The sequence below is a fragment of the Peromyscus californicus genome, unplaced genomic scaffold (assembly GCF_007827085.1).
Source record: "Peromyscus californicus insignis strain IS unplaced genomic scaffold, ASM782708v3 Scaffold_8__1_contigs__length_139910024, whole genome shotgun sequence".
Lineage (NCBI taxonomy): Eukaryota > Metazoa > Chordata > Mammalia > Rodentia > Cricetidae > Peromyscus > Peromyscus californicus.
This window is the reverse complement of record NW_026294606.1, coordinates 4101802-4128366: the sequence shown is the minus strand read 5'-3', so window position 1 is coordinate 4128366 and position 26565 is coordinate 4101802. Positions and strand designations below refer to the sequence as shown.

Below are 26565 nucleotides of genomic sequence, written 5' to 3'. Positions count from 1 at the left end.
GGTTTTAACCTTAACATAGTAAAATTACATGTAATTTGGGAATTTGGGCATAGCTTCTCTTACTACTTTCTTTTGGAGGGGGGCGCTGTATCTTATGGGGACACAAAGAAAATTTTAGGATCATGGAGTAGTCCATGAGGCTGTATCGTCTGAGCCAGTCGCCTTGAAATCGTTTTGGATGTTGGATCATCTGGGCCATGGTGTCATCGGAAACCTTTCAGGGGGTCTTGACTGGTCAAACCTGATGTATCTTAATCTGGAACAAATCCATAGCCTTTGGCTTTCTGTGGGAACAAAAGCAGAGTCTCTTTTTCTTTTCTTTCTTTCTTTCTTTCTTTCTTTCTTTTTTTTCTGAGACAGGGTTTCTCTGTGTAGCTTTGCGCCTTTCCTGGAGCTCACTTGGTAGCCTGGGCTGGCCTCAAACTCACAGAGATTTGCCTGGCTCTGCCTCCCGAGTGCTGAGATTAAAGGCGTGAGCCATCACCACTCGGCAAAGTCTCTTTTTCAAAGCAACATATCCTTATATCCAAATTTTGAAGTCAAGGTACCTTAAAAAATATACATTTTGGCATGACTCAACAGCTTTTACAATCAAATGTTTTTCTGTAGTTAAAAATCCCAAAGACAATGCAATCCAGATTCTCTGTGTAATATTTATCTTTATGTGGCTTATTTTTTATATTAATTTTATTGTCTTTTTAAAGACTTTATTTTTAAAAATTATGTATTTGTTTCTATAACTGTATATATCACCTTTTTTGTCTCTTTTAAGCCTACATATATTTTACATACATTGTAAACTATTACATCTGAATCTGTCTTATTGTGAATCTATTGCTTTAAACTGCAGCAGCTGTGGCTGCTGGCTCCGCCCACCTCAGCTTTCCAACAAGGCAACAGTAGTTTACCATCAGCTCTGGGAGCTATCGTGGGTCTATGCTTTTATCCAAGCAGCGTGTAGTCCAAAAACCTCTTTTTTTTGTTTTGTACTAGCAAAGGCTAAATCCACCATGCAGCTTAATGTGCCACTTGCAGAGGCCTCATTCCCACCATACAGCAGGCCAAGCGCGCAGGATAGGAACCCACCAGTAGCTAAAACCGGCAGCTGCAGCTCATTTGAGAGAGACAATTAGGAAGCTGTTTTTAGCTCCGTTTTAGAATCTTTTTTCTCAGTTTTTAGATGGAAACTCTTGCCACCACTTTGGACGCCATTTGTAGCTAGAGTTTTCCTGCCTGGCCCACAGTCAGGACAAATCTCTCTCATCTGCCAGTCCCACAGCTGCTCAGACCTGACCAAGTAAACACAGAGACTTATATTGGTTACAAACTGTATGGCCGTGGCAGGCTTCTTGCTAACTTTTCTTACAGCTTAAATTAATCCATTTCTATAAATCTGTACATTGCCACGTGGCTCATGGCTTACCAGCATCTTCACATGCTGCTTGTCATCGTGGTGACTGGCAGTGTCTCTCTGACTCAGCCTTCCACTTCCCAGCTTTATTCTCCTCCTTGTCCCGCCTATACTTCCTGCCTGGCCACTGGCCAATCAGTGTTTTATTTGTTGACCAATCAGCAACACATTTGCCATACAGAACATCCCACAGCAGCTGTGGGTGCTGGGATTTGAACCCAGGTTCTCTGCAAGAGCAGCAAGTGCTTGTAACTGGAAAATACAGTGTTTGAAAAGCTCTTGTCCACTGGAGTGTTCTTATTCATTAATATGGCAGTGGCATGTGGAAATTGGAATTGATCTTGGCCAGCTAACAATAGCTGTGGTGAGTTCTGAAGACAATGTGCAGAAGGTGGCATTTCACAGAAGCCCTGTCCTCCGGCCTCATATTCTGTCAGTACTCTTTTCCATGATGTTCTTTGAACCTTGAAGGGAAGAGGGTAATACGGATGTCCCATTTAGGGCTGAGCACCCAGCAGTGACTTATTCTCAGCACCATGCCTAGTTTGAAGTCTCTGCATTAACTGCTGCCTGTGGCAGGGAGACGCTTCTCTGGCCAAGGGTGAGAGCAGCACTGATCTATGGATATAAAAAAATATTTAGAAAGCAGTTTGTGTGTTTATCAAAACAACTGTAATCAACCTTTTCCTACCAGGGCCTGTGGCTTCCTGAGCTGTGGGCTCTTGGCCAAGTTTACAGTACGATATATGAATTCCCTTCTGTGGAGCAGGCCTCAGATCCAAGCAGAAAGTGGTTGGTTAATTCCATAACCTTCACACCACAGTTGTACCATGGGCATGTTTTACCTGGTAGGTTGAAATTGCAGCATTCAGGGTTCACCACTGGGTAAGACCAATGATGGCTTTTCTCTCTCAGAAGCCTACACAGCACCTCCCAGATTGGAAGGGTTTCAGGTCATCTCTAGCTTGATTTCTCTATATCCTGCAACCAAAGTATATAGAGTCTTCAGCAAGAGGGTCTTGCAATCAAGATTGATGGCAACATCCTGTGCTACTTTGGGTGCCTCTGGGGCTTCCCTGACCAATAACTGATAGACTTGTGTGCTGGCTAATTTTATGTTAAATTGATCCAAGCTTGAGTCATTTTTGGAAGAGGGGACCTCAACTGAGAAAATGTCTCACCCTCCAGATGGACTGTGGGAAAGCCTACAGTGAATTTTCTTAATTGATGATTGATTTTGGAGGACCCATCTCACCATGGTCAGTGCTGCTCCTGGGATGGTGGCCCTGGGTGATTTCAGAAAGCAGGCTGAGCAAGTCGTGGGGAGCAAGCCAGGAAGCAGCACCCTCCATGGCCTCTGCATCAGTTTCTGCCTGCAGGTTGCTGCCATAAGTTCGTGCCCTGACTTCCCTGAATGAGGGTCTACAAGGTGTGAGAAAATAAACCCATTCCTCCTCAAGTTGCTTCTGGTTACAATGTTTTATTACAGCAATAGAAACCCTAAGGAAGACAGGACATATCCCAAATCTGAGATTTTAACTTAATAACCATGACATGAATTTTCCACAGCAACTTTGTCATTCAGGGGACATAGGAAAGCTGCTTTAAGCAAAGGCTCCTCTGAAGATTTCAGGTTGAAATTCTGTGTGTTTTTAGATTGGACAACTGATATGTTCATGGTGTTGGTATTGTTTACTGTAACTGTTGGAAGACAAGGCAGGATGCTGTATTTAAAATGACTTATAATATGTCTAATATTTTCTATTTGTGGTGGGAGTCCCACTCTGGGCTTCATGTATGCCACACATGCATGCTGCCACTGAGCTACACCTCAGCCCTCTAGCAGTTTTTGAATCTGGGTGATTTGTACTTAATAGTTGGTTATACTATTCCTTGGACAATTTCTGTGCATGACTAAAAGTTTCCATAGTAAAAAATGTATACATCACTGTAGTAACAGGCTTGACTCATGACCTACATCCACTAAGACAAATTGTGTTTATAGTATGTCTGAACCATGAGACTTAGAATGGAAGACTGTATGTGTCATAGGGACTTTTATTTTTGAAGAAAGAGACACAGCAGTTAAGTCAAACTAAACAGAAAGCCTGGCTTGAAATTCTGAATGGATTTTGAGAACAGTATACTCTCTCCTCTGAAAGTCTTATTTTGGTAAACATTGTGTGTGTGTGTGTGTGTGTGTGTGTGTGTGTGTGTGTGTGTGTGTGTGTGTGTGTGTGAATCATGTGTTGGAGTCACCTGATTTAACTGTGGTATAACTAAGTCTGGAAGGCTTAGTGGGGAGCTGTGTTTTTAACATTCCCCCCCACCACACATGATTATGGTTATATGAGATTTGGGGTCTTGAAAAGGGAGATCTGTGGCCTACAGCTCTAGGATTATTTAAACCATGTATTTTGCAAGCTCATCTTTGTTTTGTTTGCACTATAATGTCATGTCTGCTTCCACCACAATCACATGGACAAGGAACGGGCAGGTCAGACTCTCTCCCAGCATGCAATAGTGTTGAGAATCTGCTTTGTGCAGGCAGTTGAAATAACACACTCTGTTTTGCCTTAGCAAGAGCTCAGAGATAAGATTCTAGTATACTTTAGAAAATGTGGAGACAATCGTACTGTGCCTACTATGGAAAATTTTAGTAATAAAAACATTGGGGGATGCTGGGCTGTAGCTTTATTGGCAGAGTGCTTGCCTGGTGTGCGTGAGTCCCCAACACTGCATAAACCAGGTTTGGTGGCACACACCTGTAATTCAAAAACTCAGGAGGATCAGGAATTCAGGGTCATATAGAGCTACTGAATGAATTTGAAGCTTGTCTGGGATATGTGAGACCTTGTCTCAAACAAACAAAAATTTGGAAAGAATTACAATGAAAACTACTAGGTTTAAAAATGTAGTACTGAATTTTGGGCTATATCTGAGTGGTGATGCCCTCACCCAGAGTGCTCAAGGCTCCGGGTTCAATTCCCTGGCATGGAAAAAAAACATTGCAGTGGGGACAGTGGGGATGTGGAAGGCAGCATCGTGGCAGAGACTAGGTACCCAGTGGCTAAAAGGAGAAAATGAACTACCGTGGGCATTCATTTCCCTCCCTCCCTCCCTCCTTCTCCTTCTTGCTCTCTCTCCCCTCTGTCTACCATGATGGGAGTTGTGTTCTGTTCTGCCTTCTCCCTCCCCACTGCTGTGGGATGTTCTGTATGTCAAGTTACTCTGATTGGTCAATAAATAAAACACTGATTGGCCATTGGCTAGGCAGGAAGTATAGGCGGGACTAACAGAGAGGAGAAAAGAACAGGAAGGCAGAAGGAGTCACTGCCAGCCGCCGCCATGACAAGCAGCATGTGAAGATGCTGGTAAGCCACGAGCCACGTGGCAAGGTATAGACTTATAGAAATGGATTAATTTAAGGTATAAGAACAGTTAGCAAGAAGCCTGCCACGGCCATACAGTTTGTAAGCAATATAAGTCTCTGTGTTTACTTGGTTGGGTCTGAGCGGCTGTGGGACTGGCGGGTATCAGAGATTTGTCCTGACTGTGGGCCAGGCAGGAAAACTCTAGCTACACTCCACTGTGGTGGAATGAGGTGTCTGAAACTGTGAGCTTAAACAGGTCTCTCTCCTCTAAACTGCCTTTCTCGGATATTTTGTCACATTGACACTAGCTTTTGGAGTCTGCCTGTCTCCACCCTGAGTGCTGGGTCACAGCACACACAGCCATGCTGGGATTTCTGCGTGGGTATGGTACCAATGCTCTTTGCCTTGTGGCAGCCGTGTGACTAAATTCAAGTGTTTGAAGATTCTGAATCTCTGTTAAATTCCTTGGAAAAATGAGGATAGTGGCACCCATCTTCCAGGCCTGTGGCAGCAAAACCAGCCAATACTGGGCTTGAGACCTAGTGGGTACCCACTGAGCTTCTGCGGGAGGTGGAGGTGGGGGTGGGTGGGGGGAGTGCAGTAATGTATGTGACTGGGAGAGCAGAAGTATGAATCTTGAAGCATGAAGTCCACAGGTACATTGCTGTGAGGTGCCTTCTCCTTGCAAGCCCTTTATAGCCTCTATCTAGTCAAGCATGGTATTAAGAACATAATAGTTATTCAGTTATTATATCTCCACAGATTGCAACAAAGTCTCACCTAGTTCCCCTGCTGGTGATTCTATTTGCCCAAGTGCTGTGCTTCTAGGCAAGTGCCACCATGCAGATGTTTCATTTTTATTTTATCATTATTTTTATCTTTATATTCTGCTAGAGATTGAATCTAAGACTCTGTGCATGCAAGATGAGCAGTCTACTAACTGATATATCTCTCCAGTCCTATTAAAGCCTTTTCTGGGGATTGTGAAATGGCCAGCTTTGTTTGCAAGCTTGAGGACTTGAGTTTGAATCCCCAGCACAGATGTAGAAATACCAGTATGGTTGTATGTACCTGTGACCCAGCATTGAGAGTAGAGACAGATTCCAAGAGCTCGTTGGCTAGCCAGCAAAACTCAGATGGTGAGTATGTGCACACATTAGCTGAATTCCCTCCACCCGCCACTGTAACATCCATCACATACATAAAAGCCGGGCGGTGGTGGCGCACGCCTTTAATCCTAGCACTCGGGAGGCAGAGCCAGGTGGATCTCTGTGAGTTCGAGGCCAGCCTGGGCTACCAAGCGAGTCCCAGGAAAGGCGCAAAGCTACACAGAGAAACCCTGTCTCGAAAAACGAAAAAAAAAAAAAAAAAAAAAAAAAAAAAAAAGAGAAAAAAACGTTTTCCTTTAAGTTTTAGCATATTTAAAATAAAATGCAAAAACAGTTCTACAAATGGAAGAAGAAATAAATGTACAGGTTGTACCTCTCTCTCTCATAAATGTAAAAATCTAGGATGACTGAGGTGGCAAAGAGTGCTGTGGTAGGCTGGAGTTGAGTGACGGAAGGAAAGTGAAGGAAGGAAGGAAGGAGAAGGAAGGAAGGAAGGAAGGAAGGAAGGAAGGAAGGAAGGAAGGAAGGAGAAGGAAGGAAGAAGAAGGAAGGCAGGCAGGCATGATGCACAGGCTTCCTCTTGGGGGTCACTTTGGCAGTGTGGGTTGACCACGGTTACCACATGGGCTATTGTTGGATCTTGTTGGGGTCCTTGATTTTATTTCAGTCGCTGTAGGAGTCATTGTATTAAAAACAAACGATAAATAAAATAAAGTAGAAATAAAGAGCCATGAGCCAAATGAAAGAGGGTTGCACGTGGAACCTGGGGAGAAGGCATGAGACACACAGTGTAGTTCATCTGCTTGTTTTTATCTGAAGGCAAAAAGCAAATACATAAAATAAAATTGGAAGTGAGACAGAGGGGAAGAGAGAGAAATTGAAAACATTGAGATGATTTTTGGCGGGAACAAGCTGAACAAATAAGAGGAGAAGATGGGGGGATTAGACGGCTGGAAGACCCAGGGCTTTGAGTGCTGAGCGGAACAAAGACACATAAGTGGTATTTGTGAGCCTCGAGAGGGACACTCTGTCTCCACAGGAGAGTGTCAGCCAAAGGGCTGGGTTCCAGGAGAGGGTGATGTGGTTAGACGACACTGAGGACTGGCTTGATGCACACTGACACTTAGCCAGCTGGGGTTTTCCAAAAACTCGAAGGGTTGTGGTCACTTCTGGCTTCTCTGATAAGCCAGGCTATTAATCAGGAGGAACCACGAGATTGACCTGTAACCATAATCACCTCTGATGAGGACTTCTGCTTCTTGTGGGTAGCTGAGGAGACTCCTCTGGGAGTTGCCATCTTGGCTTAGCCCTGATGTGGGAATGATGCATGCTGGGAGCAGGCAAGGGAACTGGGTTTTGCAGTGATATGCCTATTAAGGAAACTCATTGCTCCTACAGCCTCTGGGTGTACAACTGCGACTTGCCAATGATGGCCACTAGAACATGCCACAACTATTCAAGATGGCTGGATCATGGCAAAGTTTGCTTCACAGCAAAGGAAGGCCTCTTGCTGTGGGGGGGTTTGAAGGGATTACCCCGCCCCCACACACACACCAACTGATTTTGCACATCTTGATGATGTTGGGAAAGAAGCCTTCTACGACCTGTGATTCTTGCCTGTCCTGTTAGGCTTTTCTGTAATGGTCTCTAAGTATATGTAGCTGAGACCTTGTGCTCCTAAACCAATGCCCCTGTCCATCTACTGCCCCCAAACCATGGTTGATTTACATATCTGTCTTCCTCTATTTTCCTCTCTTGAGTTCAGAGAATTAAAATCTGTACTCAAGGCGCAAAGCTACACAGAGAAACCCTGTCTCGAAAAACCAAAAAAAAAAAAAAAAAAAAATATCTGTACTCAGCCCAGGTGCTGTGGCTCACGTGGTCCCCAGCACTCAGGAGGATCAACTAGTTTATGGTTAGTCTCATCTCCAGGGAAGCTAGCCTGGGCTATATGAGATCCTGTCTCAAAACTAAACAAAGCAAAACAAACAAACAAACAAATAAATGAATGAATTCCATGCTCAGGAGCCATTTTCAGTGGGTCATGCCTGTAATCCCACCGTGTGGGGTGTAGAGGCAGGAGAATCAGGAGTTCAGGATCATCCTCAGCTGTGTAACTAGTCTGAAGCCAGCCTAGTCTACAAAAAACCTGTTTCAACACCTTCAGACACAGAAGTGTGTATCTATTTCTTTATATTTATAGATTTATAGGAATATGTGTTTATCTATTTCTTCATATATGAAAAATTGGTGAGGTAGGGTTTATTCTTGCCTTTTTTTTACATTTTATGTCTTTTTTGTTCCTCTGTTTCTCCTTTATTGCCTTCTTTTGTGTTATGTAGATTTTTTGGCAGACCATTTAAAATCTCTTGCTGTTGTTTCTTTAGGTGTGTGTAATGTATGTGCATGTGGATTTATACGTGTGTGGCATGCATGTGTGTGGAGGCTGGGGTTGGTGGCAGGTGTCTTCTCCATTGTTCTCCACCTTTATTTCTGAGACAGAGTTCCTCACTGAATCTGAGCTTACTGATTCACCCAGACTAGCTGACGACTGGGGTCAAGGGATCTGGCTGTCTCCACCTCCAGTCGGTACTGTACCTGGCTTTGATGGGATGCTCAGAGTCAGAACTCAGCTCCCCATGCTTACACGGCAAGAACTTTAGCAACGGAGCCGTACCTACCAGCCCTTGCTCCATTTACCCTATGGAGTTATTTTCTTAGCACCTGCTGGGGGATTACACAGAGCATAATTCATCAGTGTAAGACAATCTACTTTAGATTACTAACCAACCTTATTGCATCGTACATGAGGCTTTGCTGACAGTTACTTAACATGTTATTTTAAAGAACATTGTGTGTGTTTGGAAAATGACTGTGTAGCCTAGGCTGACCTCAAGCTTAGCCTCATTCTTCCAAGTGCAGGGATTTATACACATACACCATCATGCCTAGTTTAAAAAAGGAAAATGGGGGACGGGGCGGTGGTGGCGCACGCCTTTAATCCCAGCACTTGGGAGGCAGAGGCAGGTGGATCTTTGTGAGTTTGAGGCCAGCCTGATCTACAGAGTGAGATCCAGGAAAGGCGCAAAACTACACAGAGAAACCCTGTCTCAAAAAACAAAACAAGCCGGGCGGTGGTGGTACACGCCTTTAATCCCAGCACTCAGGAGGCAGAGCCAGGCGGATCTCTGTGAGTTTGAGGCCAGCCTGGACTACCAAGTGAGTCCCAGGAAAGGCGCAAAGCTACACAGAGAAACCCTGTCTCGAAAAACCAAAAAAAAAAAAAAGTACTCTCATAAGAGAGTACTTGCTTGGGTTTGATCCCGAGAATCACATAAGCTAGAAGTAATGGTGCATGCCTAAGACCCCGGCTCCAAGAGGTAGAGTCAGGAGGATCTTAAGGTCAGGGTTATCTTTAGCTACATAGTAACTTTGAAGACAGCCCCAACTACATGAGGCCCTGTCTCAAAAAAATAAAAAAGAGGTAAATTGATAAACATGATTTATTTTTATACAATTTTTGTATTTATTATGTAATTATGTCGAGTCATGCATTTCTTGCTTAAAACAAATTTTTACTTATTTTATTTGTAGGGAAAACAGATATATGTGAGAAGTCAAAGGGGATGAAATATTTAACTGTTTAAACACTCAAGGCAGTATCGGGTGTAACATTTCTAGGTTGGGAAAACAAAGCAATTTAGTGATAGGATGCTTGGGAAGATCAAAGTTGCTATGAGACCCACGGCCCCAGTTAGTTAAGGAAGAAGTCATGGAATTTGAATTTTTAAAATTTAAATTATTCCTGTTTTTTGAGCGTATCATACTTGAGTACTGTATTTACATCATCTCCTCCCCTCCTTCCCCTCTCTCTTGAACTTGTGACCTCTTCTAGGATTATATATATTGAGTCCATTTAGTGTTGCTTGTATGTACATGTGTTTGGAGCTACCACTAAGATTGGATAAGCCATTAGGGTCTGTTCCTTGTTCAGCAGCCATTGATTGTCTTTAGCTCTTCACTTGGGGTGGGGCCCTGTGAAATTTCTCCCACTCATGTTCATGGCCACTGTTCAGGTCTTGTTTCGATGACTGTATCGTTGTGTGATTTCACGGACACAGCTTTCCCACCACATCTAGAAGAAACTATCTCACAGCAGGCTTCCTGGTCCTCTGGCTCTTACAATCTTTCTTCTCTCTCATTCTCTAAGCTTCAGGCTTAGCGTTTGTGCTGTACATGTACCAGCTGGGGCTAGGCACAAAAATCTCACTTGTTCTTAGCGTTTTGACCACTTGTAGATTTCTATAACAGTCTCTGTTTGATGCAAAAAGAAATTTCTTTGATGAGGGGTGAGAGGTAGAGTTAACTGTGAGTATAAGAAGTACTTAGAAATATAGTTAGAAGCTGCATCGATTTAGAAAATGTCGGTAGTAGTTTCTCCTCAAGTGTCTGTGACCTCTCTACCTACAGGTACTTAGCTAGGCTTACAGTACTGGGCATGGGTTCGTTCTTGTTGAGTGGGCCTTAAGTCTAATGAGACAGCTAGTGACTACCCCTGGCAGGTAAGTGCCACCATTGCACCCTTAGGGACATTTGCCATCCTAGCATTGCTGTGGTTCATGGGCTTTACAGCCGAGTCACACTATTGTCTTTCCCCTTGGCAGCTAGCTGATGCGATGTGAGTTAGTCCTTGGGGAAGAACTCAACACTCGTGTGTGTGGGAGTCTACATACTCATGGAATTATAAAGAATCCAAATGGGCACTCGCCTCATTAGCTGCTTTCTTCCCCAGTGAAAGTGGGTTGGACCTTCTGTTTCCATAGCATTTATAATGTGGCCTGAGACACTGAGTATGCTTAGGAAATACTTACCTGTTGCTCTGGGAATGTCTTTGTTTGAATAGATGAGTGGAATTGGAGAACTGGAAGAAAGAACGTACATCCTGGACCATTTGAGAGACTATTTGTGGTTTCAAGACTAGGTGGTCTACATAGGAAGTTCAGGCTAGCCAGGACTACAGAGTGAGACCCTGTCTCAAAAACAAAACAAAGCAATAAGCTCCCCCCGAAACTTCCCCCAAATCCAAAAGTAACGAACAAAAGCATGTACTGTCTTCTGCCTTTTGGTCCTTAGGGAAAAGCTGTGTCCTGAGGAGACTGAGTTGCTTGGCCAGTAGAGGGAGCCGCACACCGACCTTGGATTTCTAGACCTGATGCTAAGTGGATACAGGACTCACACCCCTCAAAAATCCCAGAGAACACAGACTTCTAGAGACAATAGTCTGGGACTATGATTTAGGTTTTTGCAAGTCATGATTTTCCGTTAAGTTATTCACAGAGTTCTAGAATTACCTTATTACAGTTGCAGAGTGTTGAGGGTGCAGCCTAAACATTGTCCTTCCGTTTCACCTCCCTTAGAAAAAGTCATTTGATCATTTCATCCCAAGTCCACAAAAATCTGGCTAGGGTGTTTATCCCAATAACTTGGTTATATTCTCAAGGTCCAAGATCGCTTGTGCAATGGTTGAGTTGAACATTTTTTGGCTGATCCTTGAGCCTTTGATGTGGTGGTGGAGCGGGAACTGGGGTGAGTTCTTCTTGCCTGACTCATCAACTCCCACAGCTCGAGTGTCTCCGGTGTCCTCCCAACACTGTCTCTCCTGCTGACTTTGCAGAGCCAGCACCCATCCTATCCCATCTCATCCCACTCATCCCCACATTCTTCTCCTTTGGCAACGGCTATGGCTGAACAGTAGCCCTTGTGCCACAAGGGACTTTTCTCTTATTCTCTCTCCATTCAGTTTGTCACAGGCTTACATGTGGCTGTTTCTCTTATCTCTTGGAAATTCATGCCTTAGCATGCCCCAGCCTCTCTTTGTTAGCATTTCTTCTGGTCTTGTGGTACCTCTTTTATTTTCTCTTTCTTGTAAAAATATTTATTGGTTTTAATTTTGTGTGTATGAATGTTTGCCTGTGTGTATGTATGTGCACCATGTACATGGAATGCCCACAGAGGCCAGATGAGGGTGTTGAGTACCCTGGAGCTGTACTTACAGGTAGCTGTGTAAGTGCTGGGGTTAAAGGCCTGTACCATCACACCCAGCCTTTTTTTTTTTTTTTTTTTTTTGGTTTTTCGAGACAGGGTTTCTCTGTGTAGCTTTGTGCCTTTCCTGGAACTCACTTGGTAGTCCAGGCTGGCCTCGAACTCACAGAGATCCGCCTGGCTCTGCCTCCCGAGTGCTGGGATTAAAGGCGTGCGCCACCACCGCCCGGCCCTTTTTTTTTTTTTAAATAACCCACTAATAACTAAGTCTGGTTAGTGCTGCCTATACATTCATGGATGTAGGGCCATCCATTGGACCATGGGAAATCTGTCAGTGGCCACATTCTCAAAAAAGAATGCTTTTCCATGCTCAGTTCCCAATAGCTCCTCAGTAAGCGTTGGGCCTCAGTAAGTTGTGGGGCCCAGCGATCATTGCCCCATCTAGGCTAGGGATTTTTTTCTGACTTGAACTTGTATAGGTATTGTACAGGTAGCCACAGTTACTGTGAGTTCATGGTTTGGATAGCCATGTCATGTCCAGATGATAATACTTTATGGCACTCTTCCCATCCTCTGGCTCTTACCTTCTTTCTGACTCCACCTCTGTGATGATCCCTGAGGCTTGGCAGGGGAGGGTTTTGATACAGATGTACCATTTAGGGATGGGCACTCCATCTCTTATTCTCAATACTCTGACCAATTATATGTCATTACATTTATTGCTGCCCACTGCAAAAAGAAACTTCTGTGACCAAGATTAGAGCAGTTCAGGTCTATGGGCATAAACAAAAATATTTAGAAGGACATTTGACAGCATGAGCATTTAGCAAAATAACAAAAGCAGGACTTACCCTAGGGCCCATGACTTTCCCAGCCATGAGTTTTTGATCAGTATTACAGTACTAGGCATGAAATTCCCTACTATGGACAGGCTTCAAATCTAATCAGAAATTCATTAATTATCTCTTAACATCAGTGCCACTATTGTATCGGTGGGCACACATTACTTAGCAGGCCCATATTGCAGCACTTGGGATCCAGCAGTGCTAGGTAAGACCATTGCTCTCTTTTTGTCCCTAGCAGCCTACATAGCTACACCCTAGTGGTGGTTTCAATGAGAATGTCCCACATAGGCTTATGTATTTGAATACTTGATTCCCAGCTGCTGGAACTGTTTGGGAAGGATTAGGAGGTGTGGCCTTGTTGGAGGAGGTGTGTCACTGTGGATGGGCTTTTGATTTTCAAAAGACTTGTGCCACTCCCAATTAGCGCTCTCTGTTTTGTGTTATAGCTGAGGTATGGCTCTCAGCCACTGCTCCAGCACTAGGCCTACCTGCACGCTGCCATGTTCCTTCCATAACCGTCATGGACTCTAACCCTCCAGAACCATAGGCACCATGAGAGCTGCCTAGCAGGGAGAAAGTTTTCAGATTAGCTTGAGATTTGAGATTCCTCCCTATGAGGTGTTGGGGGAGGGTACAGAGGACCCAGAACAGCATAGGCTGCTGTCATTCTCTTGGTCGCCTACCGTCTCCGCACGCTGAGACCCTACTGCTGAAGTCACTGCACACTTTGGGTGCATGATGGAGAAATCAATCTCTCCAACTTTTTAATATTTTTCTACATGTATCAGACAAGATCATCATCAAAACCCAAACGTACCTTGTCGGACTATCAGCTCAACGATACCATTTCCTTGAATGAACAGATTTTATTTACTTATATGAAGTTTTTCAATGGAGATTACTAATTTTTAAAAATAGCGTGGCTGGTAAACCCTCTTGGTACTAAGGATAGTCTATTTATTGAGTTATTTGACAGTTGGCAAACATTCTGCTTTTATGTTTATGAGATTTTTCTAGTAGTTAGGAAAAATATTAATCAGCATTATTGTCATAGGAAAACCCAGCATCTACTGTACACTTGCATATAAACATATACATACATGTACATACATACATACACATATATAAATATAAAAGCATGTGTGCACAGACTCAAAAACATAATCACACACATATACACACTTCTGCATGTACATACATATACATGCATGCACACACACATACACACAACCCGCAAAGCTGTGCCATGTCATTAATATCACTTTTATTTACTTTGTTTTTCTGGCAACAGCTGAGTGTGCCCTGACAACACACCTTCCAATATAAACACTTTGCAACCTAGGCAGGAGAAAGTCATCCCCTAGCCACGGTCATGTCATGCGATGAGGAATACACACAGCTGTGGCAACACCATATAATTACTTAATTTGTTTTTGACAGCTCCCACTTGTAGAGGAAAAGAAAATATGAACCTCACATGGCAAGGACTTTTACGAATGTCCAGATCTGCTTGCTTGTGAATATTCTCACATTTTCTTGGGAAAGAGTACAAAGTATGACAGGGAATTGAAGTCAGTGGTGCCCTTTCCTAATCCTGCAAATGCTCAGGGGTTCTGCTGTCCGTGGAGAGATGAATCAAGGCTCCCGTCAGCATTTCTGAGGCAGGAGGAGTGAGATGAACAAGAACTTTCCATCCTGTGGTGGTGGAGCTGGGAGTAGGATCTCCTTTGTGGAAGAGCTCACTTTTAATGAGGAGATGGGTGCAGGACAGGCATAACTTTCTGAGGAGGCCAGAAGAGGGCACTGGATCCCCTGAAGCTGGAGTTAAGGGATTGTGAGCCAATGTGTATCCTGGGAACTGAACACAGTTCCTCTAGAAGATCAGAAAGTGCTCTGAACCTCTGAGCCATCTCTCTAGGACCCAAATTTTTTCTTTTTTGTTTTGTTTTTGAGGCAAGGTCTCACTATGTACACATGGCTGGCCTGGAGCTTGCTAAGTATGCTCATATACATGAAATAAAAAATATTGAAAAAAATAAAAACTGCCCAGCAACTCAAGAGGCAGAGGCAGAGGCAGGTGGATCTCTGTGAGTTCCAGGCCAGTCAGGACTACATGATGAGACCTTGTCTCAAAATTACAAAAAACAAAAAAATTGGAAACTGCTATTTAAATTAGATAAGTCTAATTAGGTAACTGTGGTCTATTTAGGACCACATCTAAATATTCTTGCAAAAGAACTAAAGAGGGCAAGAATTAGCCAAATACACAGAAGAAAAAAAATCCAAAAAAACAATTTACATTACCAGCACCAAACCATGCCCAAACTCTGGATGAACATCTAAGCACCATGCTGATCTGATATCTGCTGTGGTTTATAACTCTTAGAGTCTGTCCCCTGAGGGTTTCTGGCAGTGGAGAGGCAGCAGAACCTGGAAGAGGTGGGGCTTAGTGGGAGGACTTAGTTAACTGGAGGTATGCCCCCAAGGGACAGTGGGACTCCTGTGTCTTTGGCAGCCTACTTTAGATGAGGTACTTCCTTTTCCACCCTCCACATCGGGACTGGTGTGTGTACCTCAAGTATCAGGAGATGTGAGCTAACAAACCCTCTTTTCTTTATAATGTTAACGCGCTTCAGTTATTTCTTCATAATAATGAAACAGGATTACTAATGCTCTCTATGGCTCTCGTTTTTTTTTTTTTACAAGAGTAATATGTGATAATTATAATGAAGCAATAAAAAAGTGAGTCCCTAATTCCATCTGCAGTAATTAAATGTTAGTGTCCTAGAACAAATGCTTTCTTTCACTTTTTACTTTCTGTACTCACACATGCTCACACATACAGAGATACAAACACACAGGTTAACATATGAACCCATGCACCAACATGGGGTTATTTGTATTTGTATTTATCTAAAACTAAGATCACACACACACACACACACACACACACACACACACACACACACACAGAGAGAGAGAGAGAGAGAGAGAGAGAGAGAACAATATAATATACAGATCCTACTGTGAATTTCTTTTTTTACTTCATCTAGTGAGATGATTATAGATTTGAACTTATAATAGCAAATTAAAGGTATGGCTCACTAGCCAGGCGGTGGTGGCACACGCCTTTAATCCTAGCACTCGGGAGGCAGAGGCAGGCGGATCTCTGTGAGTTCGAGGCCAGCCTGGGCTACAGAGTAAGTTCCAGGACAGGCTCCGAAGCTATACCGAGAAACACTGTCTCGAAACCCTCCCCCCCCCAAAAAAAAGGTATGGCTTACCAATATGGCAAATTTAGGCTGCTGACTTCAGTTCAAAGACTTTCTTCCACACACTGTACTATGGCATAAATGATCCAACAGGAAGGGCATCAGAAGCAGGCTGTGCGTTACCCGTTCTGTGAGCATAGGACCTTGAAAGGTTGCTGGATGGCAATGTGAAAACATGAACATAAAAGTCAGTAGAAAAATAGTATATAGTCACACTATAGTATATAGTCACACTATGGTATATAGTCATAGTATAGTATATAGTCACACTATGGTATATAGTGGCAAAAGATATATAGTTATACTATAGTATAGTCACACTATAGTATATGTCACACTATAGTATAAAGTCACACTATGGTATATAGTCACACTATAGTATATAGTCAGACTATGGTATACAGTCACACGTCAGACTATGGTATATAGTCACACTAAGGTATATAGTCACACTATGGTATATAGTCACACTATAGTATATAGTCACACTATAGTATATAGTCACACTATAATATATAGTCATAGTATGATATATAGTCACACTATGATATATAGTCACACTATAGCATATAGTCACACTATGGTATATAGTCACACTATGGTATATAGTCACACTATAGCATATAGTCACACTATGGTATATAGTCACACTATAGTATATAGTCACACTATAGTATATGTCACACTATAGTATAAAGTCACACTATGGTATATAGTCACACTATAGTATATAGTCAGACTATGGTATACAGTCACACGTCAGACTATGGTATATAGTCACACTAAGGTATATAGTCAGACTATGGTATATAGTCACACTATAGTATATAGTCACACTATAGTATATAGTCATACTATAGTATATAGTCACACTATAGTATATAGTCACACTATAGCATATAGTCACACTATGGTATATAGTCATACTATAGTATATAGTCACACTATAGTATATAGTCACACTATGGTATATAGTCACACTATAGCATATAGTCACACTATGGCATATAGTCACACTATAGTATATAGTCACACTATAGTATATAGTCACACTATAATATATAGTCATAGTATGATATATAGTCACACTATGATATATAGTCACACTATAGCATATAGTCACACTATAGCATATAGTCACACTATAGCATATAGTCACACTATGGTATATAGTCACACTATAGTATATAGTCACACTATAATATATAGTCATAGTATGATATATAGTCACACTATGATATATAGTCACACTATAGCATATAGTCACACTATGGTATATAGTCACACTATGGTATATAGTCACACTATGGTATATAGTCACACTATAGCATATAGTCACACTATGGTATATAGTCACACTATAGTATATAGTCACACTATAGTATATAGTCACACTATAGTATATAGTCACACTATAATATATAGTCATAGTATGATATATAGTCACACTATGATATATAGTCACACTATAGCATATAGTCACACTATGGTATATAGTCACACTATGGTATATAGTCACACTATGGTATATAGTCACACTATAGCATATAGTCACACTATAGCATATAGTCACACTATAGCATATAGTCACACTATAGTATATAGTCACACTATGGTATATAGTCACACTATACAGTTTAGTGTACTGTAATGGTGATGTGAAGATAAATTCTCTCTTGACTAGGAAGGCATGCTGGGGATAGTGGCATGGGCCTATAGTCACAGCTGCCTGGAGGTTGAGGCAGGAGGATTGTAAGTCGAAAGCCTGTCTAATGACAGGGTGAGTTTGAAGCCATATAGTTCTTGCTTTTTGGTTTTTGAGACTGGGTCTCATGTAGGTGAGGGTGGGGGGTAGGAAGTAGGAGTGGGGAGTAGGAGGTGAGGGTGGGGGGTAGGAAGTGGGAGTGGGGGGTGGGAGGTGGGAGTGGGGGGTAGGAGGTGGGGGTTGGGTGTGGGATGTGGAGGTGGGGGTTGGGAGGTGGGAGTGGGGTTGGGAGGTGGGGGGTGGGAGGTGGGGGTGGGAGTGGGGGTGGTGGGTGGGAGGTGGGAGTGGGGGTGGGGGGTGGGAGGTGGGAGTGGGGGTCTGCATACATGGGAAACTTGATTAGAATTGTTTCAAAAGGTTTTCTTTTCTTTTCTTTTTTTTTTTTTAAGTAAGAAAAGAGGGCGAGGGATGGAGCTTAATGGTGAAGTGCTTGTCCAGCATGTGTAAGAGTTTCTAGGTTCAATTCCCAGTACTGCAAAAGAAAGAAAATAAAAGACAAAGACAAAACAACTTAAAACAATCATAGCTACAGTGACTAAGTGTCATAAAAGACGCATCATGTGTCGTTAGGTAGCCAGTCACGAGGGCACACACCTGTGGTCTAGCATTCGGCTGAAGGCTTACAAGTTTGAGGCTGGATTAGGCTATGTAGAGAGACTAAAACACACACACACACACACACACACACACACACACACACACACACACACGCAAAGCAAGACAAAACTCTAAGTTGGGCTTGGTGCAAACACAATCCAAGCAGTCTCCGAGACGTGGAAGCTGGGGCCTCAGGTCTCTGAGATGTGGAGGCTGGGGGATCAGGAGTTCAAAGTCACCCTTAGCCAAATAATTTGAGGCCAACCTGGGCTATATGAGACCCTGTCTCAAAAACCGCAACCTAACCCAACCCAAACCCAAACAACAACAAACCTCAAAGCAAATTAAGGGAGGAGTGGGGATATAGGAGGAGAATATTTATTTACGCAAGTTCAACTCAGGTCCAAGCTAGCCTGCTATCAGTATACGATGCTTTATGTAAACCTTGTGGTGACCACAGAGCTAAAACCCTTAGTTAGACACACAAAAGAGAAAGAGTTCAAAGCATGCCACTTCTGGTGGTTAGTCTTCATTTTAACTTGACCTGTTTTAGAATTCCCACGGAGAGGAACTTCTGGGCATGTTTGTGAGGGTGTTTCTAGAGAAGGTTTACTGCAGACAGAAGGCCTCCCCTGGATATTGTGCAACACCTCAAGGGCTGGGTCCTGGATGGAATAGGAAGAAACAAGCAAGCAGAGGACCAGCATCCATCACTCTGTTTCCTGAGCTGCATCTAAAGCCACTTTGTCGGCCTCATGCATTTGCCAAGTCAACAGCTCCTTCCTTACGCTGCTTTTTTTTAAAATTTATTTTTATTTTATATGCATTGGTGTTGTGCCATGAGTATCCTGTCCCATGGAACTAGAGTTACAGACAGTTGTAAGCTGCCATATGGGTGCTGGGAATTGAGCCCAGGTCCTCTGGAAGACCAGCCAGGGTTCTTAACCACTCAGCCATCTCTCCGGCCCCTCCTGACGTTGCTTTTGGACAAGTATTTTATCACAGTAACTGATAATGCCACTACAGTGGATATTTATGGACTAAACTGTTGAGCCAATGAGTTTTTCTCATCAACAAGGATGAGCATCATCTGTCTGTAGTGTTGATAAATGTTATAGGATAAATGTCCCAACATTCCTGAGGCAATTGTACAATGCCATGTTTACCCAGAATTATTTGTGCAGAAGAAGCAAACATGTCCTAGGCCCTGTTGGTTGGAATGGAGTGAGCGTCCACTCAAGGCACAGTGCATACTCAGACCAACCAGATTCCTGTACATTTGTCTGAACATGAATTAGGCCAATTATACAGATCCCCAAAGACTTGAGATCGGCAGTGTGGCCCAGGAGTTTGCTCAGGAGTGTGTTTGTCTCCAGTTAGGCATACCTGAATAAAACATTTTGGGTTTTATTCACTGATCTGAATTAGCTGGAGTTAGAGAGGTTTGATGGTTAATTCAATTCCTAATTGAATTAATTAATCTTTTTTTTTTTTTTTTGGTTTTTCGAGACAGGGTTTCTCTGTAGTTTTGCGCCTTTCCTGGAACTCACTTTGTAGACCAGGCTGGCCTCGAGCTCACAGAGATCTGCCTGGCTCTGCCTCCCGAGTGCTGGGATTAAAGGCGTGCGCCACCACTGCCCGGCGAATTAATTAATCTTAATTCCTAATTAATCCTAATTCCAAAATTAGAATTTGGAATTACCTAAGAGGTACAGTTCTGGGCATGTTTTGAAGATGTTTCCAGAGTGGCTTCACAGAGAAAGGAAGACCCATGCTGAATGTGGGTAGCACCACCCGACATGAGGGTCCCAGAGTGTGTAGAAAGGGAAAAGAGAGAAAGCACATGTGTCCCCTTCCTCAGCTTCCACAGGCTGGCTCACCCCTGCAGCATGCAGCGTGCCTTCGTGACAGACCCTGTCACCTGGAACCCTGAGTCAAAAGAGAGCTGCTTCTCATCGGGTATTTTGTAACAACATTAAGAAGAGTAACTGAGTCAGTGTGAAAAAAAAAAGATGAAACACCACCAAAGTAAAAAGGATTGGGTTGAATTCCAAGTGGTAATCTCCTAATCCACTGTGGGAACTAAATGAACACTGACCAGCTTTGTCTGATGCAGTTTGTGATGGTCTTTGCTTCTGTGTGGAACAAAAGGATGCTTTTAACAGGGGATGGATGGACATTCAATCCTTCCTATGCTGTGGTTCCTGAGAGGATGGGCTGAAGAATTTCCAAACTGATAGAACTTAGGTGGAACACTGTTATTCATTTAAAAAAATCATTGCTTGGTAGGACTGAGCTCTCCTGTCTGCCAAAATATGTGTTAACACTATAGCTCTCATGGTGGCGATGCTTGGGGTTAGAGCCTTTACGAGGTAATCAGGGTGTGATGAAATCATGAGAGTTGGACAAGATTGGTGCCCTTTGAAGAAGAGTCCCTGTCTGTCTGTCTGTTACTCTGCCTGTACACACCGGGGAACAGTCTTGTGAACTCATGTGAGAAGGTGTCTGGCTGTTTGCAAACTCAGAACTGACCACACCGGTGCCTTGGTCACCTTACTAGTCCCCAGGGCTGTGGGGAAACAGACCTCTGCTGTTGAAGCTGGTATGGGCTATTTTGTATGGGAATCTGAGAAGACCAAGATAGGATCTTGTTTCAGACTCAGGTCAGCAACGCGTTCTCTCTCCCTTTCAAATCCTCACAAGGGTTTATTTAACAATTTAAAAGGTAAATTATAACGTATTCAAATATATACCCTCAATCTCTAGGACAAGCCTGGGCAGAGAAGATCAACTGTAAGACTTGATAATTCATTCTATGTACCCATTTACTTAGTGTGGCTCATTGGGCTACTCTGGGAATGGAAAACTTATTTTTCAGAATCACATGTCTGAATGAAGGTAGTCTTTAAACACAAAATGAAAAAATTTCTAAATTTTATGATAAAGAAAAGTGTGGAGTAAGACATCCCTAACTGTGGTGATATATTGTGTACCCCAATAAGGCTTACCTGGGGATCAGAGGACAAAGCCAGCCACTATATTAAACATAGAGGTCAGGCAGTGGTAGCACATGCCTTTAATCCTAGTATTTGGGAGGCAGAGAGCCATCCGGATCTCTGTGAGTTCAAGGCCACACTGGGAACAGAGCCAGGTGTGACGGCACATGCCTTTAATCCCAACACTAGGAAGTAAGTAAGATGGCAGGGCACAGAAAGGTATATGAGGTGTGAGTAAGCAGGAAGTCTCTCTCTTGAGGCTGAGGATTTCATAGAGATAAGAACGTGGCTGACTTGTTCTGTTTCTCTGATTTTTCAGTGTTCACCCCAATATCTGGCTTCGGGTTTTTTTTTAATTAATAAGATCTTTTAAGATTTGTGTTACATCTACCTTTATTTATTTTTAAAATTTGATTTATTTTATGTGCATGGTAAAAATATGCTCATGTGCACCACATGCATGATTGGTGTCCATGGAGGTCAGAAGAGGGTGTTGGATACCCTGGAACTGGTTACTGATGGCTGTGAGCCACCATATTCAGGTGCTGGGAGCTGAACCTGGGTTCTCTGGAAGAACAGCAAGTGCTCTTAACCACTGAGCATCTCTCCAGTCCTGAGAAATTCCCATCTTATAAGTCTGTGCTTATTTACAGTGAACAGCCTCTTTCTGACTCCTTGTCTTTATTATCAGAGTCCTCCAGTTTGTGATTTACAGACCACAGCAGATCTATTACCCCCAGGAGTCCTGCATAGCTGAGAACCCATCTCAGATGTGCCCTGAAAGCCTTCACACCCATGTGTGTAAATATCTGAGGGTACAGGTAACAGTAAATATGTAAATATGGTTATCTAAAGAGGTGCTAGTTAACATTACACATAAGCCCTAAACAGAGACAACAAATAGCTACTCCCCAGCCTCCCAAACACATCAATGAAAAATGCTGAACCCACTGTGGAAAACAGCAGCTACCAGCTGAACTCACCTTGCGCCATGCTGTAAGCATTGTTAACATAACACAGTCTGTTACCCAGGCACTGGGATTCTAGATTCTCCATGGTCACATGGTTAAATGTGCACTTCTGATATATCTGTGTGTTCCTTTCTATGTTCACGTGCACAGTAAGTAGGTAAATAATATTTTGGAAAGAGCTTATCCAGAGCCATGTTAAAACGATATAGTTGTGATATTTTGAGAAAATTTTATTCTTCTGTGTGTATGGATGTTTTGCTTGCATGTATGTATGTGCATCATGTGCATGCCTGGTGTCCAAGAAGACCAGAAGAGGGCATTAGATTTCCTGGATCTGAAGTTACAGACAGTTGTGGAATGCCATGTGGGTGCTAGGAATTGAACCTGGATCCTCTGGAAGAGCACCCAGTGTTTGTAACCACAGATCCATCTCTCCAGCACATGATGTTATTTATGTCTGAGTGTGTGTGTGTGTGTGTGTGTGTGTGTGTGTGTGTGTGTGTGTGTGTGTATGTGTCTATCTATATCCTCAGAAGGGTTACTCTTAAGGACCCTTCGTAACTGTGTCAGGATGTACCATGTCTTAGGAACATGGATTCATTGAAGACTAATCTTACTTCTTACTTGGCTATTGTATGCTCCATCTTTCTTGTTCTATCTCTGCTAAAGTTTATTCCATAGATTTTATTTTCCAGGAAATTTTGTACGTGGCAGCTCATTTTGGAAACTTCATAGATGCACCTCCATTCCAGCCACCCCCTTTCCTCTCTGCTTCATTCATGGGATATTGTGCCAGCGTTCTAGAATATCTGAAGTTAGAGTCTCCTCACCTGCTCAGCCCTGGAGGCTTGATAGCAGCTCATTAACCTTGTGTATCCACTGCATCTTGCTTTATTAGATTTGCTCCTCACCTGCTCAGCCCTGGAGGCTTGATAGCAGCTCATTAACCTTGTGTATCCACTGCATCTTGCTTTATTAGATTTGCTCATTTGGCTCCTGTGTCATCCTGAGAAGGATGGTAATTATCAGTCATTCTGGTAAGCAGATCAACAGCTGTATAAGCTGCCATTTGAATTTGCAATCTCTGGCCACCCCGATGGTGTAAAGTTGGTCTGGTCCTGAGTCCTAGCAATGGTCCACAGCCTTGGCTGCACTGCCAAGGCTGTGGACCCATTGCTAGGACTCAGGACCAGACCGACTTTACACCATCGGGGTGGCCAGAGATTGCAAATTCAAATGGCAGCTTATACAGCTGTTGATCTGCTTACCAGAATGACTGATAATTACCATCCTTCTCAGGATGACACAGGAGCCAAATGAGCAAATCTAATAAAGCAAGATGCAGTGGATACACAAGGTTAATGAGCTGCTATCAAGCCTCCAGGGCTGAGCAGGTGAGGAGACTCTAACTTCAGATATTCTAGAACGCTGGCACAATATCCCATGAATGAAGCAGAGAGGAAAGGGGGTGGCTGGAATGGAGGTGCATCTATGAAGTTTCCAAAATGAGCTGCCACGTACAAAATTTCCTGGAAAATAAAATCTATGGAATAAACTTTAGCAGAGATAGAACAAGAAAGATGGAGCATACAATAGCCAAGTAAGAAGTAAGATTAGTCTTCAATGAATCCATGTTCCTAAGACATGGTACATCCTCCTGACACAGTTACGAAGGGTTACTCTTAAGGACCCTTCGTAACTGTGTCAGGATGTACCATGTCTTAGGAACATGGATTCATTGAAGACTAATCTTACTTCTTACTTGGCTATTGTATGCTCCATCTTTCTTGTTCTATCTCTGCTAAAGTTTATTCCATAGATTTTATTTTCCAGGAAATTTTGTACGTGGCAGCTCATTTTGGAAACTTCATAGATGCACCTCCATTCCAGCCACCCCCTTTCCTCTATTTGGCTCCTGTGTCATCCTGAGAAGGATGGTAATTATCAGTCATTCTGGTAAGCAGATCAACAGCTGTATAAGCTGCCATTTGAATTTGCAATCTCTGGCCACCCCGATGGTGTAAAGTCGGTCTGGTCCTGAGTCCTAGCAATGGGTCCACAGCCTTGGCAGTGCAGCCAAGGGAAACGGTTGAGCCATCTGCTTTTCAAACAGCTATGTTCTCTACGTTGCACGAAGGTGGGACTTTTCCTGTGCCTTTGCATCTGGTATTATCTATGCTCTAATGTCATGTACTCAATGTTGAGAAACTGGTCTTACATTATCTTTATGTTCCAAAGAATGGAACTAGTATATGGAGAAAATGCAATTTACCCATTGAGTCTTAAGATCCAGTACCTGAGGAGGTGGCTTAGTCAGCAAAGTGGTTGCTGCCCAAGCATGGGGACCCGAGTTTGATCCCCAGCACCCAGGTGAAAATCTGAGCTGGTGATGTGTGCTTGTGACTGCAGTACTGGGCAAGTACAGACAGGAGGATCCCTGGGACTCAGTGGCCAGATGGGTTCCTGAATTGGAAACCTTTAGATTGAGTGAGAGACCCTGTCTCCAAAAACAAGATGGAGGCTGGTGAGATGGCCCCTGGGCGTGGCAGTTTGAGTGAGAATGCCCACCATCTGAACATTTGGTTCTCAGTTGGTGGCACTGTTTGGGAGAGATCTAGGAGATGTGGCTTTGCTGGAGGAAGTGCATCACGGGGATGAGTTTTGAGGTGTCAAAGCATGGAGCCATTCCCAGCTCGCTCTCTTGGCTCTTTGCTTGCAGTTGGAAGATGTGAGTCCTCGGCTTCCTGCTCTAGCCGCCATGCCTCCACTCCGCCATCGTGGACTCTTATCCCCCTGGAGCCATAAAAGCCCAAATAAGTTCTTCCTTTTATAAGTTGCCTTTGTTGTGGTGTATTACCACAGCAATTAATGCAGCAGATGAAGGCACTTGTCCCTAAGCCTGGTAACCTCAGTTTGATCCCCAGTCCCACATGATGGAAAGAGAGAATGAACTCCCACAAGTTGTCTTTTGACTTCTACGTGCATGCCATGTATGTGGAATACACATGTATTCCTTTGCACATATAAAGAAATGAATGAACAAAAAGCAAGATGAGCTCTGAAGTTGACCTCCAGCCCCTACATGTGTGTGCATGTGCACTTGAACACCCACATGTACCCCACCAGGAGCATATGCCCCACAACCTTCCCACAGAATATGTATGATACTTACACATGCTATTCTGAAGCTTGTGTTCCTCTGATTGGAACCAACGGTTCTAGTCTTCAAGGGTTCGGAATCCGTTTCTTCTGTTATTTGATACCTGCTGGTAAAATCTCCAAAGCTCCATATCACGTGTTCCACAGCTGCTTTGTGTTACATGTTCCTTTGCTGCTCTGGCTTCGGCCTCTTTCACTCAATGAGCTGGAACTCTGGTCGCCCTCTGGACTTGTCCTCTCTGATCCAGAGTGTCTTTGATCTTGGCTCTGTGGGGTGATTGTGTACCTCTTCTGGTCCCGACCTTAGTATTTCCATTCTGGGATCTCTTCTACTTTGTGAGTTTTCCTTGAGACTTAAGGCCTGCTCATGTTCTGACACTGCCAGCAACTCCACTCTGAAGAACGTGTGCCTTTCTCCTGACTTTTGGTAAAAGGAAGCAGAAGCTACAGTGTGCGTAGGGCCTGCTTGCTGGTGCAGCCTCCTGGCTCTTGCTGTTGGCTCCTGGTGCCGCCTCTCCCTGTCTGAGTGATTGCCGTGCAGTTATTTCAGATGGCTGTTTTATAGACAACCTTTCTGTTTTGAAATATTCTTTCCTGTTTGCAAACCAGCTTTTCTTAAAAGTGGGCTGCTGCCTTATGCTAACTTATTCCACTTTAACAATAAGATGTCTTGTTTCCCCCAGACTTTTTCAAAAACCGAGAATTGAATTTCCAGAAATGCCAAACCACCACATTTCATCTTGACTAATTTGTCATGTGGGCTGGCTTCCTGCTGCAAAATCGGCATGTATTCCCCCCGCCCTTTCTTTCTGTTTTTAAAGAGATAGAATGGTATGATTTTTTAACAGATACTTAACTGTGCTTTTTCAGCAACCTAACAAAATCCTGCCACTCCATGCCCCCAAACAGATGCCCTGGTTGCATTCCTGGGCTTGCTCCTCAGGCTGCAGAGGAAGCCTTCCTGAATCTCTGGGAATGTGCCTCAAAGTTATCTGTGAAGGAAGGGACTTAATGTCACTTGATT

The 26565-nt window shown here is 43.3% G+C and overlaps 1 long non-coding RNA gene across 1 annotated transcript; it reads right to left on the bottom strand.

The window, feature by feature from the left end:
• Window positions 1-843: 843 nt before the first annotated feature.
• Window positions 844-26263, bottom strand: LOC128103558 (uncharacterized). The gene is made up of 3 exons (XR_008215707.1): window positions 25555-26263; window positions 16066-16208; window positions 844-2029 (listed from the first exon to the last, which is right to left on the bottom strand). It is a non-coding gene; the product is annotated as an uncharacterized LOC128103558 (long non-coding RNA).
• Between the last annotated feature and the right edge of the window lie 302 nt (window positions 26264-26565).